This window comes from Crinia signifera, chromosome 2 (genome assembly GCF_055691185.1).
Source record: "Crinia signifera chromosome 2, ASM5569118v1, whole genome shotgun sequence".
NCBI lineage: Eukaryota > Metazoa > Chordata > Amphibia > Anura > Myobatrachidae > Crinia > Crinia signifera.
The window spans coordinates 284,692,354-284,715,013 of record NC_139218.1 but is presented as its reverse complement, the minus strand read 5'-3'; positions in this window follow the sequence as shown (position 1 = coordinate 284,715,013).

The following is a 22,660-nucleotide window of genomic DNA, read 5'->3' as shown; positions in this document are numbered from 1 at the left end:
ACCTAAAAAATTATCTTTGGAGGAACGTATTCACCTGCATCCCGCATTCCTTTGATGGCATTGAAAGATACCTTCACATGCCTATAAGGAAATTTATCCCAACCTTTAAGGGCCTACAGGGATTTACTAGGTCAGTATTGCTGACTGGGAATCTTTCCTCCTCCGTCTTCTGAGACTTTGTTCATGATTGATGTAGCACAAACAAACCTCTAAGTGAATATAGGGACCAACACTCAGGTCAGTGTGGTTCTATATGGGAATTTCACCCGGAAGTTGATGTCACCTTACAGATACAATCTTGGTCACTGAGATCGTTCTCATATTTTCAGCAGAAAGTCCTTGCTGGGTCATCGCTTAATTTTTGTTACATCAAATCGTAGTCCCCTTTGATAATAATCTTATCCTTCTGCAGTAGATTTTTGTGATATCTTATACATTGCAACAATTCAGAAATTATGCAGAAACTGCTGTTTCTACATACATTTATGATACAAATGCTTTATAAATAGTCCCTATAGGGCCAAATGTAGCAAAATTAAAACAAGTGATAAAATGGAGTTATAACTATCCAGCCAATCAGCTCCTACCTGTCATTTTTTAAGCCAGCCTGTAACATAGCAGTTAGGAGCTAATTGGCTGGTTCTTTATCACTCTCCATCTTATCACTTTTATTTATTTATTTTATTTATTAACAGCTTCTTATATTGCGCACACATATTCTGCAGAGTATAGTTGAACATTCACATCAGTCCCTGCCCCAGTGGAGTTTATAATCTATATAGATTCAGTGGTAAACGCAGGATTTTCAGAAGGGGGTTTCCAGAGGGGCGGAGCAAAGCACGGAGATGGACACTTAGGTGACCCAGTATATTCCTGGTCAGTTAAAGTATTATAGATAGACCAAATGTATATAAATAATATATATATATATATATATATATATATATATGGGGGACGGCGGCCTGGCACTCTCCTTGCTGTGGTTCTGGGACCCCGGTGCCCTTGATGAAAAATGTGCAGGTTTGGGAACAAATCACGGCACTCCAAGGATTTTGCAAAAAAGATATATATTGTAGGGAAAAACACACACCAACGTTTCGGAGCTCAGCGCTCCTTACACTGTTTTTCACCTTGAAAAAGGAGCGCTGAGCTCCGAAACGTTGGTGTGTGTTTTTCCCTACAATATATATCTTTTTTGCAAAATCCTTGGAGTGCCGTGATTTGTTCCCAAACCTATATATATATATATATATATATATATACACATACAGGGGCGTCAACAGCAGTGTATGACCCCTGGGCATAGCAATGTATTGGGGCCCCTACCGATCCTCCAGCGGTAGGGGTGGAGAAAGATTTGATGTCCTGCAGATGGTAGGGGGTATTATATCAACCGCTCTGCATGTAGGGCCTGGATCAGTAATTTCCACTAATAACCCCTTTACTGCACAGATGGTGGGAGATGGAGTGGGAGAAGGGGGCATTGGGCTGAATGAAGGGGCTCTGATATATAACTTCCAGGTGGTAGAGGATGTTTAATATGCAGAGGAGGGGTGTATAGTGGAGTGGGCTCATTATTCATAATTTTCTGGTGGGAGGACAGCTTGCTCGACTGCAGATATCTCCAGTTTCCAGAAATAGATTTCTTAGATTAGAATGGAAAAAATAGAGAATCCCACCTACCAAATGGTATTGGGGACTAGGGGATCAGAGTTCAGGAGGCAAAGCAATCTGCCCACGAGAATATAAAACTACATACCAGGTGTGTGGGGCTGGAGCAGTAACCAGCTGCTGGAAGGCTGATATATCTGGTTCTGGGAACAGTAGAGACAAGCTACTAGTGTCCCTCAAAGGGGAAGAGTCACAGCTTTTGGAATATACCATTAAAAAACTCTATGTCAGACAGAACCTGAAATATCTGACTGGGAATAACAATTAACAGGCTTGGATGGGGACCACTGCTTTGAAGTCAGATATCTCCGGTTCCCAAGGGCCGATTTTTACAATTCTTATACCCATGGAAAGAGGGGACATTAGCTTTCAGCTGAGACCCTTAAACTCCTGGGGGGGTTTCTGGGTACTCAGAAACCCCCCCTGCGTGCGCTACTGAGATTTAAAGCATACTTGCCTACCCTCCCGCATTCCCACCCCCTACTCATGGACCCACGAATCCCAGCGTTTGCGTGGATTGGGACGGAGCTTTGATACGGCAGCCTTGTCCCCGCCCCCCGACCTGCACATTTTGTTGTCCTCTCAGGACATTGAAAAGTCAGCAAGTATGATTTGAAGCAGCTTGATACAGCTGACCCTTAGTCACTTACCAAATCATATCAAAAGTTGCATTTCTTTACATTCCTGTAAATCCCAAAGCTTTTTAGTAAAATAATTAAAATGCACGCTGTGAGGTGTAAACATTTAGTTACACTGAAGAATTTCACAAAAAAAGCTGTTTACTTTTGTACTATTAACCCCTTCCTGACAGAGCTAGTTTTTGCGTTCCTGACAGAGCCATTTTTTTCAAATCTGACATGTCTCACTTAAGTGGGGATAACTTTTTTTTGCTTTTACTTATCCCAGTGATTTTGAGATTGTTTTTTCGTGACACATTGTACTTCAAATTAGTGGTAAATTTGGGTCGATACAGTCTGTGTTTTTTTGTGAAAAATACCAAAATGTCGTGAAAAAATGGAAAATTTAGCGATTTGCAAAATGTTAAATTTTCTGCTTGTGAGACAAATAATCATACCACTCAAAATAGTTAATAACTAACATAGACCATATGTCTACTTTATGTTTCCATCATTATTTCAACTTCCTTTTAATTTTTTTGGACACTAGGAGGCTTACAATAGGAATAGCAAATTCTCAAATTTTCAAGAAAATTTCAAACACTGATTTTTTTAGGGACCAGTTCAGTTCTGATATGACTTTGAGGGACTTGTATGTGAGACACCCCCATAAATGATGCCATTTCAAAAACTGCACCCCTCACAGTATTCAAAACAGCATTTTGGAAGTTTGTTAACCCTTTAGGTGTTTCACAGGAATTAAAACAAAGTGTAGGTGAAATTTCAAAATTTCATTTTTTTTGCAGATTTGCAATTTTAATACATTTTTCTAAGGAACACAGTACATTTTACTAGAGAAATGTGACTAAAAATTGATTCCCCCAATTCTTTTGTTTTCAAAAATATCCTATATGTGGCCCTAGTGTGCACGTTGACCAAACCACAGGCTTCATAATAGAAGGAGCACCTACTTGATTTTGGAGCCTCCTTTTTATGAGATTATTTTTTAGGCACCATGTAGGTTTCTAGGCACCATAAGATGCTAAAATTTAGGAACCCCCCCACAAGTTACCCCATTTTGCAAACTACACCCCTCAGGGAATTCATCTAGGGGTATAGTGTACATTTCAAACCCCCAGGGGTTTCACCAATTGTGGTACAACTGGGCAGTGAAAATGAAAAATTACATTTTTTACACAAAAATGCAGTTCTGGCTCAAAATTTTTCATTTTCACAAGGAATGAAGGAGACAAAGCACCCCAAAATCTGTGCCCCAATTTCTCCCGAGTACCGCAATGCCTCACATGTGACCAAAAAATACCAGTTGGGTGCATGGCAGGACTCAGAAGGGAAGGAGTGATTTTTGGATTTTGCAGCTCAGATTCTGGTGGAATTTTGGTGGGTGCTATGTCGCATTAGCAAGACCCCCCAAGCACCAATACAGTGGAACCCCCCCACAAGTGACCCCATTTTGCAAACTACACCCCTCAGGGAATTCATCTAGGGGTATAGTGTACATTTCAAACCCCCAGGGGTTTCACCAATTTTGATACAAGTGGGCAGTGAAAATGAAAAATTACATTTTTTTACACAAAAATGCAGTTCTGGCTCAAAATTTTTCATTTTCAGAAGGTATGAAGGAGAAAAAGCACCCCAAAATCTGTGCCCCAATTTCTCCCGAGTACGGCAATGCCTCACATGTGAACAAAAAATACCAGTTGGGTGCATGGCAGGACTCAGAAGGGAAGGAGTGATTTTTGGATTTTGCAGCACAGATTTTGGTGGAATGAATGGTGGGTGCTATGTTGCACCAATACAGTGGAACCCCCCCACAAGTCACCCCATTTTGCAAAGTACACCCCTCAGGGAATTCATCTAGGGGTATAGTGTACATTTCAAACCCCCAGGGGTTTCACCAATTTTGATACAAGTGGGCAGTGAAAATGAAAAATTACATTTTTTTACACAAAAATGCAGTTCTGGCTCAAAATTTTTCATTTTCAGAAGGTATGAAGGAGAAAAAGCACCCCAAAATCTGTGCCCCAATTTCTCCCGAGTACGGCAATGCCTCACATGTGACCAAAAAATACCAGTTGAGTGCATGGCAGGACTCAGAAGGGAAGGAGAGATTTTTGGATTTTGCAGCTCAGATTCTGGTGGAATTTTGGTGGGTGCTATGTCGCATTAGCAAGACCCCCCAAGCACCAAGACAGTGGAACCCCCCCACAAGTGACCCCATTTTGCAAACTACACCCCTCAGGGAATTCATCTAGGGGTATAGTGTACATTTCAAACCCCCAGGGGTTTCACCAATTTTGATACAACTGGGCTGTGCAAATGAAAAATTACATTTTTTACACAAAAATGCAGTTCTGGCTCAAAATTTTTCATTTTCAGAAGGTATGAAGGAGAAAAAGCACCCCAAAATCTGTGCCCCAATTTCTCCCGAGTACGGCAATGCCTCACATGTGACCAAAAAATACCAGTTGGGTGCATGGCAGGACTCAGAAGGGAAGGAGTGATTTTTGGATTTTGCAGCTCAGATTCTGGTGGAATTTTGGTGGGTGCTATGTCGCATTAGCAAGACCCCCCAAGCACCAAGACAGTGGAACCCCCCCACAAGTGACCCCATTTTGCAAACTACACCCCTCAGGGAATTCATCTAGGGGTATAGTGTACATTTCAAACCCCCAGGGGTTTCACCAATTTTGATACAAGTGGGCAGTGAACATGAAAAATTACATTTTTTTACACAAAAATGCAGTTCTGGCTCAAAATTTTTCATTTTCAGAAGGTATGAAGGAGAAAAAGCACCCCAAAATCTGTGCCCCAATTTCTCCCGAGTACGGCAATGCCTCACATGTGACCAAAAAATACCAGTTGGGTGCATGGCAGGACTCAGAAGGGAAGGAGTGATTTTTGGATTTTGCAGCTCAGATTCTGGTGGAATTTTGGTGGGTGCTATGTCGCATTAGCAAGACACCCAAGCACCAATACAGTGGAACCCCCCCACAAGTGACCCCATTTTGCAAACTACACCCCTCAGGGAATTCATCTAGGGGTATAGTGTACATTTCAAACCCCCAGGGGTTTCACCAATTTTGATACAAGTGGGCAGTGAAAATGAAAAATTACATTTTTTTACACAAAAATTCAGTTCTGGCTCAAAATTTTTCATTTTCAGAAGGTATGAAGGAGAAAAAGCACCCCAAAATCTGTGCCCCAATTTCTCCCGAGTACGGCAATGCCTCACATGTGAACAAAAAATACCAGTTGGGTGCATGGCAGGACTCAGAAGGGAAGGAGTGATTTTTGGATTTTGCAGCACAGATTTTGGTGGAATGAATGGTGGGTGCTATGTTGCACCAATACAGTGGAACCCCCCCACAAGTCACCCCATTTTGCAAAGTACACCCCTCAGGGAATTCATCTAGGGGTATAGTGTACATTTCAAACCCCCAGGGGTTTCACCAATTTTGATACAACTGGGCTGTGCAAATGAAAAATTACATTTTTTACACAAAAATGCAGTTCTGGCTCAAAATTTTTCATTTTCAGAAGGTATGAAGGAGAAAAAGCACCCCAAAATCTGTGCCCCAATTTCTCCCGAGTACGGCAATGCCTCACATGTGACCAAAAAATACCAGTTGGGTGCATGGCAGGACTCAGAAGGGAAGGAGTGATTTTTGGATTTTGCAGCTCAGATTCTGGTGGAATTTTGGTGGGTGCTATGTCGCATTAGCAAGACCCCCCAAGCACCAAGACAGTGGAACCCCCCCACAAGTGACCCCATTTTGCAAACTACACCCCTCAGGGAATTCATCTAGGGGTATAGTGTACATTTCAAACCCCCAGGGGTTTCACCAATTTTGATACAAGTGGGCAGTGAACATGAAAAATTACATTTTTTTACACAAAAATGCAGTTCTGGCTCAAAATTTTTCATTTTCAGAAGGTATGAAGGAGAAAAAGCACCCCAAAATCTGTGCCCCAATTTCTCCCGAGTACGGCAATGCCTCACATGTGACCAAAAAATACCAGTTGGGTGCATGGCAGGACTCAGAAGGGAAGGAGTGATTTTTGGATTTTGCAGCTCAGATTCTGGTGGAATTTTGGTGGGTGCTATGTCGCATTAGCAAGACCCCCCAAGCACCAATACAGTGGAACCCCCCCACAAGTGACCCCATTTTGCAAACTACACCCCTCAGGGAATTCATCTAGGGGTATAGTGTACATTTCAAACCCCCAGGGGTTTCACCAATTTTGATACAAGTGGGCAGTGAAAATGAAAAATTACATTTTTTTACACAAAAATTCAGTTCTGGCTCAAAATTTTTCATTTTCAGAAGGTATGAAGGAGAAAAAGCACCCCAAAATCTGTGCCCCAATTTCTCCCGAGTACGGCAATGCCTCACATGTGAACAAAAAATACCAGTTGGGTGCATGGCAGGACTCAGAAGGGAAGGAGTGATTTTTGGATTTTGCAGCACAGATTTTGGTGGAATGAATGGTGGGTGCTATGTTGCACCAATACAGTGGAACCCCCCCACAAGTCACCCCATTTTGCAAAGTACACCCCTCAGGGAATTCATCTAGGGGTATAGTGTACATTTCAAACCCCCAGGGGTTTCACCAATTTTGATACAAGTGGGCAGTGAAAATGAAAAATTACATTTTTTTACACAAAAATGCAGTTCTGGCTCAAAATTTTTCATTTTCAAAAGGAATGAAGGAGACAAAGCACCCCAAAATCTGTGCCCCAATTTCTCCCGAGTACGGCAATGCCTCATGTGTGACCAAAAAGTGGCAGGACTCAGAAGGGAAGGAGTGATATTTGGAGTTTGCAGCACAAATTCTGGTGGAATGATGGTGGGTGCTATGTCGCATTAGCAAGACCCCCAAAGCACCAATACAGTGGAACCCCCCCACAAGTCACCCCATTTTGCAAACTACACCCCTCAGGGAATTCATCTAGGGGTATAGTGTACATTTCAAACCCCCAGGGGTTTCACCAATTTTGATAAAACTGGGCAGTGAACATGAAAAATTACATTTTTTTACACAAAAATGCAGTTCTGGCTCAAAATTTTTCATTTTCACAAGGAATGAAGGAGAAAAAGCACCCCAAAATCTGTGCCCCAATATCTCCCAAGTACGGCAATGCCTCACATGTGACCAAAAAATACCAGTTGGGTGCATGGCAGGACTCAGAAGGGAAGGAGTGATTTTTGGATTTTGCGGCTCAGATTCTGGTGGAATGAATGGTGGGTGCTATGTGGCATTAGCAAGACCCCCGAAGCACGGTGAAATTATGAACCTAATATTCCATAGATGTGTGGTATATTTTAAAACACTCCTTTATACATAGGCCGGGTTTGTCGGGGCAAGTGTCACACTGGAAAATAGTTTGCTTTCTTATTCCCTTTTTATAGCAAACTTTGCACCTTTTTTGTGTCCTGCCCTTTTTTCCAGTGGAGGGGATTTCATCAGGAAAATGCTGCCCTGGTACAATACGGGGGCCAGTACTAGAAGTACTGGGGCCCTCTGCCTGCTGGTTCCCAAATATTAGGCCCTTTATGACTTCCTCTTGAAAGTGCATAAATGTCCCCCTCTGGCCGGTAGAACGGAATAGCACGTAAGCGTTATACAGTGCCATCTGGATGATATACACGGCCACCTTCTTGTACCAGATTTTTGTTTTCCGCAGGGCACTGTACGGCTTCAGTACCTGATCTGAAAGATCCACTCCGCCCATGTACCTATTGTAATCCAGGATACAATTAGGTTTGGAGGTGTGGGTACTGGTACCTCGTACAGGGACGGAGGTGGTACTGTCTCCGTGAATTGTTGTCAGTATAAGGACATCCCTCTTGTCCTTATATTTGACCAACAACATATTTTCGTTGCATATTCCCCTGCTTTCACCCCTTCTCATTACTTGGGCAATGTGCGTTTTTGGGAGGCCTCTTTGGTTCTTGCGCACAGTACCGCAAGCTGCTGTACCTCTTGAACCAAGGGCCTTAAACAGGGGGATGCTAGTGTAAAAGTTATCCACATAGAGGTGATAACCTTTATCCAGGAAGGGGTGCACTAAATCCCAGACAATTTTCCCACTAACACCTACGAGGGAGGGGGGGCATTCTGGCGGTTCAATTCTTGAATCCTTCCCTTCATAAACCCTAAACCTGTGGGTGTACCCTGAGGTGTTTTCACACAGTTTATACATTTTTATGCCATACCTTGCCCTCTTACTGGGAAGGTACTGGCGGAATTTAACCCTTCCTTTAAAATGTATAAGGGACTCGTCGATACAAATAAATTTTTCAGGGATGTACACCTCTTCAAATTTGGCACTGAAATGATCAATGACCGGCCTGACTTTGAATAGCCGGTCAAAGGTGGGATCATCTCTGGGTGGGCACTGTGCATTATCGGTGTAATGTATAAATTTAAGAATTGTCTCAAATCGAGTCCGGGTCATGGCCATACGGTAAAATGGAGTACTGTACAGAACATCTGTACTCCAATATTGCCTAATTTCTGGCTTTTTTACTATGCCCATATGAAACACCAGACCCCAAAACGTCATCATCTCTACTGCATCTACAGGGGTCCACCTAGCAAATGATGACGTGGGGTTTTGAGCAATAAACTGCTGGGCATATAAATTAGTTTGGTCCACCATTAAATTTATAAAATCATCAGAGAAAAATAATTTGAAAAAGTCAATTTCTCTGAGACCTGTGGAATCAAATTGGATTCCTGGCATGGCCAAAAACTCAGGAACCTGGGGCTCAAAATTGTCTGGTGGTGGGGTCCATACGAGATCAATTGTTGGGGGGGGGTCTCAGCTGCTCTACGGGGGCGTCTTTGAGGGGGTCCCTCATCACCAGAGGAGGAAGAGGAGCTTAAGACGAATCCTTCAAATTCCCCGCTTGCATCACTGGCTGTGTCTGAGTCAGAGGCAAGCATGGCATATGCCTCCTCCACTGAATACATTCTCCTGGATGACTGGGAGGACATTTGGGAGGACATTTGGGAGGACATTTGGGATGCCATTTTTATTTTTGTGTTACTGGTAGTGAAATGTTTCAACACGTGTATAGTGTAGGGGGGGGTACAAACTTTATTTCAACCCGGGGGGTATGTAGTGTGTAGTGTGTATGTAGTGCAGAAAAAAAAAAAATACTTTATACCAATACCAAAAAAAAAAATGAAGGGGTTAAAAATAAAAAATTGAAGGGGTTAAAAAAAAAAAAAAAAAGGTCCTGCGCCAAAAATTGAGCACAGATGTTGGTCAGTAACGTCTGTCACTGAACAGCGCTCAAAGGCAACAGGAATTTGATCAAAAAAAAAAAAAAAATAGATCAACCCTGTGCCGAAAAAGATGATCAGTGATGTACGTCACTGATCAGCGCACAGCGGCCACAGGACACCCACAAAATCACAGTGTGTGTAAAAAAAAAATTAAAAAAAGACCCCACAGCACACACACAAAAAAAAAAGGTGATCAGTGATGCGACACTGATTACCAGTGAGGTGCAGCAGGTGCACAACCTTTGGTGCAACTGACAGTGCAACTGACAGGTATATATAAAAAAAAAAAAACCTCTGTACCCCCAAAAAAGTTGCTGATCACCTCAGATATAGTGATCAGCACAAAAGGCGGGGGCAGCAGACACAAAATTTAGCACTCTCTATCACTCTCTGTCACTATCTCTCTCTATCTCTCTATCTCTCACTATCTATCACTCTATGACACTGCAGCAGCACTGACAGGTATATCTATATATAAAAAAAAACCTGCGCCCCCAAAAAGTTGCTGATCAGTTAATTTATACTGATCAGCACAAAAGGAGGGGGCAGCAGTCAGTTATATAAAAAATATATAGCACAATCTGTCACTATCTCTCTCTATCTCTCTCTCTCTATCTCTCTCTATCTCTCTATAACTATCACACTGCAGCAGCACAAAATATAGCACTCTGTCACTAGGCCTCTCTATCTATCTCTCTCTCTCTATCTCTCTCTATCTCTCTATCTCTCTCTCTCTATCTATAACTATATCACACTGCAGCAGCACAAAATATAGCACTCTCTGACACTATCTCTCTCTCTCTCTATCTCTCTCTATCTCTCTCTATCTCTCTCTATCTCTCTCTCTCTCTATCTCTCTCTATCTATCTCTCTATCTAGCTATTACACTGCAGCAGCACAATTTCACAGCACAGGAAGGCACAAGTAGCAACAGGATCCAGGAAGCATCCAGCACAGATCAAGCAGTGATCAAGCAGTGATGAAGCAGCGATCAGGTAAGTATGGAGCAAGGTTCTGGTCAGTATATGGCGGCAGGTGGGCACGGTGACCGCACTGCACGCTATTCCAGACCGGAATGGCGTCTGCAGTGCAGTCACCGTTAGTTTAAATCCCCCTCCTTGGCTGTGATTGGTCCGTCGGTCCGACGGACCAATCACGGCCTTTGGGGGCGGGCGGGGTGAGGTGGGGTGACACCAGTGTCACCCTTACACCCCGCGGTGATTGGTGCTGTACTTTACAGCACCAATCACCTCTGATCCCGTGTCACCGGCGAACGTTATTCGCCGGTGACACAGGAAAACGCTGTGAATGGCTGTTCACACTGAACAGCCAATCACAGCGATCGCCGACGGGGGGGCGGCATCGCAGCCCCCCCTGGGCATGCACGGACATGTCTGCTGTCAGGGACAGCAGACATGTTGAAACTGTCACCGCGTCTATAGACGCGGTGACAGTTTAAATCCATGACGTACATTTACGCCATGTGTCGGGAAGTGCTTCCCGACCATGACGTAAATGTACGTCAAATGTCGGGAAGGGGTTAAAATGAATCAGTTGCCCAAGACAGAAAGTCTGCCGCCTTCTGGACATTCCATAAAATTGCAGTTAAGAGTTTTCAAGCACAACATAGCTTCATGTTACCATGAGAAGGGTTAGGATTCCTACTGAGTAATTGCTGGGTGATGCCATTTATATAACAGCTCTGGGAGCAAGGCATGGAGCATGGCACAAGATACCTCAACACACAGGCTGATATTTCTTGTTATAGCTGGTATTCTCTGGTCAGCATACTGCAGAGGCAGCCTCACTGTAGCAATTGGAAATGATGCTGTAACTTTGTATACACTGTATAAGTCAACCCACCAATTCCACCAGAGCAAAGTCTCTGCAGTAATTTGGTATTCCTTTTCTTTAACCCCTCTGCGGAGGATGAGTGGGATTTATTCTCCACGCAGTGCCGAACTTCCCATTAGGCACATGCCTAGGGAAGCCACATGTTTGGGGGAGGCACTTGGATGCTTCCCCGAGAGGTTTTAGCAGTCAGCACACATACCTCCCAACTTTGAAGGAGCCGGAGGCGGGACGTAGTTGTTGCGCAGGGGGGTGGCCTAATTTTGGGGGCATGGCCTATACTCGTGGCTCTTCCGTGAGGCCACGCCCCCATTTTGGCACTATGGGGGCATGACCCAGAGGCTCTGTGAGCCTCTAGCCATGCCCCCAGCCCCCTGGCTGCGGGAATAGATGCTGTGCGCATACGCACAGCGTTTATTTACCGCTGCTTAGCAGCCGACAGGGGTGACTCCCAACAGCCCCCCCTCACGCGGGACACTGCCGGCTGCAGGTGGGACAGCGGCACAGGCCCTGATAATCGGGACTGTCCTGCTAAAACCGGGACTGTTGGGAGGTATGCAGCACATGCTGTAGGTGTGTGCTGCTGCTGCTGCCCGGGAGGGAGGGATGGGGTGGTTGTCGGACCAGGGCCCCCACTGGCTCCCTCCAGCAAGCCTGTGCCCAGGTAATTAGTACCCCCCCCCTTCTCAGCAGCCATGACTGTCAGCCTGAAATGTACCAGCAACTGAAAAATATCCCCCGTACTGTACCATATTCAGGGCATAAAGTGGTCATGCAGAGGTGGGGGAACTAATTTCTGTATGCTACCTAAATACACCCCCTCCCCTTCCCCAATAAGGCAGAGCCAGGGCCAGTGGTAGGGTTTTTGGCATCCCCCTGCAAACTAGAATGCTTTTCTGTGAGAATTACTGTGCAATGGAGAATGTGGAGGTTAAAATGTTCTACCTCACCATTAGAGGTGGTAGAACTCAGTTCCACCCCGTTCCCCCTCACTTTAACCCCTGACCATATTCCATCTTGAATAAAGTGTGAATGGATAGGACATGCATATAAACGGTCCTACTTAGTAAATACAGTATGTAACTAATAAAAAAATAAAAAATTTAATAGTTAGTGGCTTTTTTACTAATTTATTAAATTGTCTATTATCAAATGAGGATTTATAAGTAATCAATAAAAATAATACAATTGGGGGGGGGAGTGTCGCCGTTATTGTTGTGCCTAGGGGTTCCCTCACCCCTAAGTCCACCCCCTGCCTCCACATATACATCAAGACTGCAGAGAAGACTCCTCCTCCACAGAAGATGGCAGACAAAAAAACTTTTTTTTAAATTGACTTGCCGCTTCCATCCTAGGTAATCGGTGGGAACTGTTTGGAACCATTCCTAATATTTTTTATGGAAATAACTTATAAGCAAGGAAATGAACAAACATTTGTCAAACTAAACTAAAAGTTTGACAGGTGTGAAGCATTTAATATCTATTAAAGCATACATTATGTACATTTTCAGTTTCCTAACTTCGTCAAGCAAAAGGGATGCTGATATTCTGTAGAACATACAGCATTCCCTACACCTACAAAGGGAAGACTGCATGTCACATGTGATCATTAAATTCAGTTTGACACTGATCTAACTGGTTTTGTTCAGGGATAATTATGAAATATTGACTGTTTTTTTAGTTAGAATCCTTAGGTAACTTGTGACCTCTGAAGTACAGCACAGAAATTAAGCTCAGGTATTATTATTTAGCAGAAGCAGGGACCAGAAATTGGCCCTGGCATTTTGAGCACACAGGCCCACCTGCAGTAGGTGGGACCCTTGTGCGCCGAAAAGGGGGTGTGACCTCATCGAAAGGAGGCGTGGCATCACAAAAAGGAGGCATTACACTGCCCATTACACATTATGGAACACACTGTTATGCCCATTACACATTATGGAACACATCATTATGCCCATTACACATTATGGAACACACCGTTATGCCCATTACTCATGAAGCCACACACGTACTGTCCATTACACATGACGCCACACACCATGATGCCAAATTACACATGATGCCATATTTAGCAGTTACTGTGCCTCTGCTGTCATCCCAACTGTGTTATTTCACATTATAGATCTCAAATGCAATCCATTTTACAGCACAACCCTAAACACTGTGTTTACTAGGGATGTCTACATTTTCCAGACTTGGCTTTTCCAGCATTTAAGTTCAAATTATTTTCAGAAATAAATGCTGCAGAGTATTTTACCTCTGGTGCTTTAAGGATGTGGTGCTGGAGTGGGTGTGTGGTGTGGTTGCCATCTCTCAAGTGCTGTCTGCTGCTGCTCCGTCCCGCCCTCTCCCTGCTGGCTGCTGCTGCTCCCACCCTCCTCGGATGCGGCGATGGTCGGCACTAGTGGTGGCTGCAGTGCTGCTGCTCAAGTCCCACTCACTGTCTTCCCGGGCCATCTCAACACTCCCGAGTCCCTCTTTAACCACTCCCTCTGATGTGCATGTGTGCAGGCGGTGACGGCGTCATGACATTACCCGCACAGCTTCATATGAGGAACCTGGCGGAGACGTGAATAAAGTCAGATCCTCCTACTCCTCGCCGTAGCCAGCAGCAGTGTGCCCGGTCTGCTCAAAATCGGCCCGCAAAGACATTGGCCCTTCTGGCATTTGCCAGAAGTGCCAGATGGCCAGTCTGCCCCTGAGCAGAAGTCATATCATAACGGTGACCATGTGCTAACAGTTTTATTACTTTTTTTGGTTGTTATGCGTCATTCATAGGCGTGCGCAGACCATTTCATTAGGGGGTGCACCACTGGAGTGGTGTGTCTTAGTTATGCATATGGAATTCAGAATAAATAATTTTTCCACACAAACAAACCAGGAAAGGGGCCAGTGCGCGCCGCAGGCGCGCTGCAAAAAATTACACCTTAATACCTATTATACATAATGCCACACACCGTAATGCCCATTACACATAATGCCACACACCATAATGCCCATTACCAAAATTATTATGCCACACAACATAATTTCTATTAAACATAATGCCACACACACCGTTATGCCTATTACACATTATACCACACAACCTAATGCATTACACATTATACCACACACGTAATGCCCAGTACATATAATACCCAACACCGTAATAACACATTATAACACATATCACCCCCTGCCATCCATAGATCAATATCTCTATCACCCCCCCCCCCCTTTGTAGCTTTATGCCTATAACCCCATCATCAATGTTCATATCTTGAGACCACCCCCCCCCCCTTTCCTCCCCACCACATTCAATGTAAAATCCATGTACCTTTAACTTTGCTTTATTGTGATTTATTTGCTTGGGCTACTTTGGCTTGCTTTATTTTGTGTTGCAATAATTAATCTTGGGTGAACTTACAGCCTGGGGGAGCTGGCCGAAAAAGGCAGAAGATAAAATTATGTGGGGTAGCAGGGAGGCTGATTAACACATAAATGAATGCACCTCCCTCTCCCTGCTCACTGACCTGGTAGGACAGAGACATGGAGCTCCGTCACCAGCCTGCAGGGAGGATGTAGGTACGCTGCTCGTGCTAAAGTTTAAACCAGGGCACCAGGCTTCCTGATGCTGGTGTTGGTGCCTGTCAGTGGGAAAGAGCGCCTGTACTGCATCGGCACCATGCAGACTCCGACGGACACCCGGCCCCTCGATTGCTCCCTGTATGTCAGGCAGCTTAATCGCGTGGGGAAGAGTGCAGGCGCAGGGTGCAAACCAGCACTCGCACACACCGGGCAGGGCGCACAGCCACATCGTCATATAGAAAATAGGAAGCCTGTAGGTTGAAGGCTGGAGGAGGCGGCAGCGGCGGGGGAGTGTCAGTCATTAGGGGGTGCCCGGGCACCCCCGGCACCCCCTGTGCGCACGCCTATGGCGTCATTATGTCGATAAAGTCCACAGCCAAAAGGTCGACAAATGAAAAAGGTTGACATGAACTAGGTCAACGTGGTGAAAAGGTCGACACAATGAAAAGGTCAATATGAGAAAAGTCGACATGGAAAAATTTTGGCATTAGGTTTTCATGATTATTTTTTTACCGACTTGTTCATTCTATCTAACTGGAAATAGAGAGTCAGATTATAATATTGTGGCGAGCGCAGAGGGGCACCGTGCCCGAAGCTTGGCAAGCACAGTGAGCTTCGCAAATGGACAGGGTACATTTATATGGTGTCCATATCAACCTAAATCAACATAGACACCAAAAACCATGAAAAACTCATGTCAACATTTTCCGATGTCAATCCTTTTCCAGTGGCGGCTCCTGTTATTGGGCTGCAGGACTGCAGCCCCTCCAATTAAAATCACAACACCAGAGACACAGACAGATAGCACCAGAGCTCTTGTGCTTCTTGTGGGCCCCAATCGTGGAGGGATGTGCGCGCTACCTCCGTAACTCTGGTGCTGGCTGTGTCTCTGACACACTGGTAACCTCCTCTCACTAGGCTCCATGAAGCAGCAGGGCAGATACAGCAACAGCCCAACCCTGTGGGGAGGAGTTCAGCATGTAGTAGCTTCCTATTGACAGCTGCTACTACTCATCATACATAAAGATGGAAACTCCTCCCCCTCTTGGGCTGCCAGTACATGGAGCGATGACAGCAATAGCTTCCAACAGGAAGCCATTCTGTGCAACTCACCAGAGCTACAGTGCTTCTATGGGCTGCTGTCTGTGCAGCCCAGAAGCAATTGCTCTGCAGTGAGCATGCCCAGACTTCCGTGAGTGCATGGAAGTTTTTTTTATTTTAATAATTTTTGTGTGTAGATCTTTATTAAGAGTATAATTTTGTGTACTTTAATTAATACTAAAGTTATTAAAAGTGTGTATTTTGCTCTGTACCTGTGTTTGTGTGTATATGAGTACATCATTTATTTACAGTAATTGCATACAAACACTTGTACAGCGCAAATCAAACTAATAACATGCAAATAATTAATGACCATTTGGAACGAGCAGTACCCAGGAAATTGCAGCCCCCTTAAGTTTAAAGGCAGGAGCCACCACTGTCCTTTTCATGTCAGCACTTTGTTGTGTCGACCTTTTAACCAAGTGGACCTAATGCAGGTCAATCTTTTTTTTGTGTTGACCTTTTCACTGTCGACTAATAGTGGTCAACCTTTTAACTGTCAACCTTTTTACTGTAGATAATGACCCATACTCGTTTTGCGGTTCACCTTTCACTTTATGATGTATCTCTGATGTATCTATACAGATGGTTCATTTCCAGTGGGTTTGTAGTCCTTTCATGTGTTTTATGAATGCATTTTCTTCATACTGTACTTTGATGTTATAATTAAACTTTTTGTGGTTCCATAGGATGAAATAATGAACTGATATACACATTACACCTTTCTATAAGATATGAAGGATACAACTGGAAAATAATATTTCTACAAATAATATATTAAAACAGAAATAAAAAAAAATGTTTATTAATATTAAAATACATCTTTATGGCCCTTATTCTGAATCGGACGGTACGGCCCGCGTGCGGCCGTACCGCCGATGTTTTTAGTCTGCACATGCGCAGAGGTCAATCTGCGCATGTGCAGCCCCATTCGCCGTGGACGTATTTCGTCCGCCGCAAAGGGGGCGTATAGGGGCGTGAGGGGCTTCATACCCTCATTTCCCTATGTATACGCCCCGCGTTTCATGGGCGTTCCCATGCAAACGCGGGGCGTATGCATGCTAATCAGGGTATGACGCCACTGATGGGGGCGGAAAGCTGACGTCGCCGGATGTCAGCTCTCAGCCCCCATACAAGCTATCACACGGACGATTGTCCGTGTGGTCTCAGCTTGCGGGAGCTGCTGTGGCGTGCGGCCCTGCCTTCGATGGTCGACGACCATCGAATGCAGGGGGCAGCTCCCACCATGGTGGAGGCGTACGCCCCACCATTTTTATGCGGATCGCCAGCCGTCCGTGTACGGACGGCCGTGGCGATCCGTCTCGTGGGCGGGGATTGGTTTGTGCGGCCGGAGCACCGTGTGCGGCTCCGGCCGCACCAACCAGAATAAGGGCCAAAGTCTTGGTTGATAATTATTCAAACAAACAAGCAGCCTATAGTGAATACAAATGATACTTCAGTGATGTTTAATTTTAATTAATAGATATCGTTTCGGACAAAAAAAATGGTTCCATTGAGAATACAGAAGAAACATAAACATATAGCTTCAATTATATCATGCAAATAGTAATGCTCGAATGACATTAAGGGGAATATTCAATCCCCGTTGCTTTTTCCAACAGGGGAAATAGTGGCGGGCACATATCCAATGCTGTCTTGACAATGTTGCTGAGAACAGCCATGGAATGTCGCGATCACGACCGGATCTCGACAATCCACCGCCGTTTACAAAGCCAAGCCTCCTTTTCGACGATCATCAGATGGGACAGTGAATCCCGTCTGCCAATTTGCATTCGAGCAAAACGACAATGGGCCAGGTTCCCGACTGTCAGGATGGACCAACAGACGTGACCCGGGATTGAATACCCCTCCTTAATATTTTTGGACGTAATTTCTGATATTATTTATAATAGAATTAAGAATGTTACTTGTCTACAACATCTTAATAAATTATAAATTACATTTGTCAAGATTTTATATAGTTTTGAAAAGCCTGGGGTGCCACCGTTTCTGTTCAAAGCTCATTTCAAATCAATAATGAAATATACGCCATACTGTGCATGTGGAGAAAGAAAATTAGATGAACACAGTATATGGAATATAAAAAGAAAATAATGATACAAAACAAATAGATTATTAACATATACATAATGCTATTGCAAGTTTTTGCTAAATTTATAATCCATGATAACACAAAAGAAAAAAAACATTAGAAACGTTAAAACAAAGAAAACAAAAGCAAAACAGAATAGTTTGTGGCAGAGAAAATAATTCAATGGGACACTAATACTGGTTTCACATTGCAAACCTGCTTTCAACCCGTTTTTGTAAACGTGTCTTAAAACAGGTCAAAAGCCAGTTAAACCCCTTTCATAATGCATGTTGTAACTGGTATATTGCAGTTTCAATACCGTTTTTGTACCTTTCAGATTCAACCTGTTTCACCCATAGAAAGCCATACAATGTCATTTTAAATGTTTTTTCCTGCTTGTGGGTGGGGATCATGCAAGGAGATAACCTATCACCCTTGTGTGGTTATCATTTGTAGCAAATACCGTTTCTGAGTTGTTCAGACTGCAGGGAAAACTGCTCAGAAACGTGTAGTCAAAACATGTTTCAAAATACCGGTATTCTGTAACCGGTAAATTGACAATGGAGTTTTCACACTGCAGCTGTTCCCGTTTTAAAACGGTAAAAAAACGGCAATATACCGTGTTAAAGCTGCAATGTGAAAGGGGTATTGATGTCCCAAGTACACAATCAAAAAACATGTTCCTGTGGAGCGCACTGCCCTTTCAGGCAGGTAACGTCCACCTGGGACTTTAAGTATCAACTACCGGTCTGTCCCAGACAGCCATACATGGCAGCATTTTGTCTCCTGCCATGCAAATTAATGAGGCCGGTAAGTTTAGCACATACAAGCGCTTGGACCCATTGCTACTTACCCTGTTTTATTGGTAAAGGCTTTGTCTATTATGGTTGTTTTATATGAGCTTTTTATGACCGGAAGTATGTATTCCACCGACAGTGCGCATTCCTGAATCCATTCGATCACAGCTGTGCTACAGGTATATTAAGTTATTTGCCTTAAGTATTCTAAGTATATAAGGGGGTGGTATGGTTTAAAATACAGAAAGTCTGGATTCCGATGGTCGTTTCTCAGACATTGGAATCACGAGCCCGACAGGGGGCATGCACATTCAAGCCCCTGGCGGGCTCGGTGGCGAGCGCTCTATTCCCCTTCTATGGAGGTCGTGGAAAATTGCCTGTGTAAGTTGAGATCCCATCTGTCATGCTCCTGCCAGTTGTGATTAAGATGTCAGAGAGTTGACTGTCGGAATCACGACCGCAAGTGAGTAATCTGCCACCCAAAAAGGGGACAGGCTGGGGTAGTCAGAACACTTTCAGCTTGCCTGTTGAACTGACGTCCTGAATGTCTCTGTCTTGAAAAAAGCCCCCCGAGGGTCAAAATGTCGAATTGATATGCTTCTGTATTGAATAAAATATTGACAACACTATCCTGGTGAGTGCCCTCAGCTGCAATTTTTTTAGTATGCTCAAATTGAGCATACTCAAGAAATCCAATAGGAACATCTTTAGTGGTGCACCCTGGCTGCTTTCATTACCTCTGGATGTGATTGCAAACTTTACAAAACTGAATCACTCTCCGGTTTTCTGTTTACTTCTTGGACTCCACCGCCCTGACCGGGACTTAGGCCCGCCCACCAGCCAATCATGGTCAAATCATGGCCCGGGATTTCCCAATGCCGGACCATAATTGGCTGGTGGGCGGGCCTAAGTCCCAGTAGGTGGGTGGAGCTCCAGAAGTAATCAGAAGACCGGAGAGTGCTTACAGGGGTGCAGGGGTCCCGGAGAAGTCCTGAAGACGGCTGGTGAGTATGTTTTCTATCCACAGGTACCCCAAATGGATACTACTGGACAAGGGGACCGATGCTCCGTGGCAACATAGGTAAGTATTGGATGAATGGGCTCTGTGTGCAATAAAGTTTTACTGTCAGTGTGTGTGTGTGTGTGTGTATTTATTTAACTATTTGTACTACTGTGGGACTACAAGTCCCAGCGGGCCCTTTATTGCCCCGCATGCTGGGACTTGTGGTTCTCCAAGTCCCTGCATGTGGTGCAGGCTTGCTAGGACTCTTAGTTCCACAGCAATATACAATAGGATTCTTTCTATTTTTTACACTATTTTATTAGCTCGATGCCCACCGACCAGGGGCATTGAGGACAGCCCCGGGCTTCAACATGGGCAGGTAAGTTCTGGAGAGGGGGGACCATGTTGACCGGTCAGAGGGATGAATGCTTTGGCCAGGGGGACTTGTATAAAAAGTCTCCCCCCCAGCTGTGACATTACCTGGCTAGCTGGTTGGGACCGGTGCTGGTTCTTGAAATACGGGGGACCCCTAGTCATTTTTTCCCCCCGGAAATTTTGGGAACCAGGACCGGCCCTTGAGCCTGGTGCTGTTTTTGTAATATCAAGGGAACCCCAACTTGTTTGTCCCTGTGATTTTATGAAACCAGGACCAGCTCTAGTTATGCTCAGGAGGGGGGACCCCACGCTGTTTTTTTTTTGTATTTAACCCTTTTTTGGACAGAACTATGCACAGATCACAATGATCTGTGCATGGTTCTGTCAAATTCGCCAGTCAGAACCTGGTCTAATTTTTTGGTGATTTTTGGTAAGGTTTACTAAAAATCGCACCCTATTACATGTGCGAGTTAGATAAAAATAAAAATTGCCAATTCAAAATGTGCGATTTCGTGGCAAAAAGTGCTATTTTTTTGTACCGCAAATCGCACCCTATTACATGTGCGATTTTTGGAAAACGTGCGATTTCAGACATTTTTTACCAAAAATCGCACACGTCTAAAAAAAACGACCCCTATTATATTTCGCCCCTGGCTTCTGCTCCAAAACATGGTCTGGATTCTCCACATTACTCTCATGCGGAACTGAACCCCTGGACATAGATACATGAGATACGTGAAATTCAAGAAGAATATTCCTTTTCAATGAGCTTTCATATCATATATTTCAATAACAATGAAAAATGTTAAAAACTACATTTGTATTTTCTCATAAAGCTATAGTTTGCAACTTTTGAGAAAAAAATAATTGTTCATACTGTTATTAACAAATCCATCAAAGTTTTTGTTTGGGATCATCTGCGATAAAGTTTTCCCTTTGGATTTTTTGGGTAAAAATAATAAAACTGAGATATATTAAGGCCTGTTCATTACTTTATTATTAACCTCCTTAAACAAGCACTTTGATGTGTATTGTGTACTGTACAATGACCCAGTATGTTAATAATAAAATATTTAAAACTTTTGAGATAAACTTATGTGTTTCATATATTTTAAGAACGCTTACTCCCGATCATTACCATTTGGTGCTGCTGCTCTGGATGGATGGGTTGGAACTGGCAGAAGGCTTAATTTGTTTTTAGTTTTCCCATGCAGATTTTTATTTTGCTGAGAACTACTTATTTGTCATGCAGGAGGCACAAAGCTATCAATGGACCAATGCACAAGCAACAATTCTCCCATATGTGATGTATTACAAGACAGAAACCAAAATTTTGCATATTAGCTACTGTATGTTGTTATGTCAGAATGCCAGGAACACAATACAGTGGTAGTCTACTGCTTCTGGCAGAAATTTATAAACTTCCTGAAGACAACTTTACTGAAACCAACAAAAAAAATGTCTTACTAGCACTTACCTAATGGGACAGCTGCACAATGAAAAAACAAGGAAAAAATTTGCTAACTGCTCTCATAGGTGGAAATGTGGGTACTTGTGTATTATCAGGGTGCCCATTACGTAGTTTACATAGTGGTGTATTGAAAATACCAATACAGCACTATGCTGGCTACGTAAGTGGCTCTGGAGCCCTAAAAATACACAATGCAAATTATCCCCACTATCCATGTCATACCCCCAGTATCCACGTTGGCGTGGAGTTGATTTTATAAAGTGTGGCGAGCGCAGCGAGCCCGAAGCGTGGTGAGAGCAGCGACCCCCGGTGTAGTGCCGCTGGGTGAGCAGGGAAACCATGTGATGCGCCACCAGCGGCATTACGCTGAATTACGTACAGCATCCGCTGCGAGTGCCGGAGCAGGGGTACTGAATGCAACTGCCGGGGATTCACCATGGACCGCCGGGATTCAGCTGGGATCGACGCGGTGCCCGGGCCGGAGGAGAGTAACTATACAGTCAAAAGGTCGACATGGGGTTTTTCACACTTTTTTGAGCCGACATGTGCCAACAGGAGGTATTTCATTCCCTACCATCCACTAGGGCGTGGTGGGAGAATAAAATTGTGTGCCGAGCACAGCGAGTCACCGTGCCTGAAGCATAGCGACCGATGCAAGGGGATGCGGTGCGCTGGAAACTGTATCCATGCCGACTGTGTCGACATTCAGATAAAAAATCATGTTGTCCTTTTGACTGTCAATCTAGACACTGTCGACCTAATGCTTGTGTTTACCTAGACCCATGTTGACCTTGT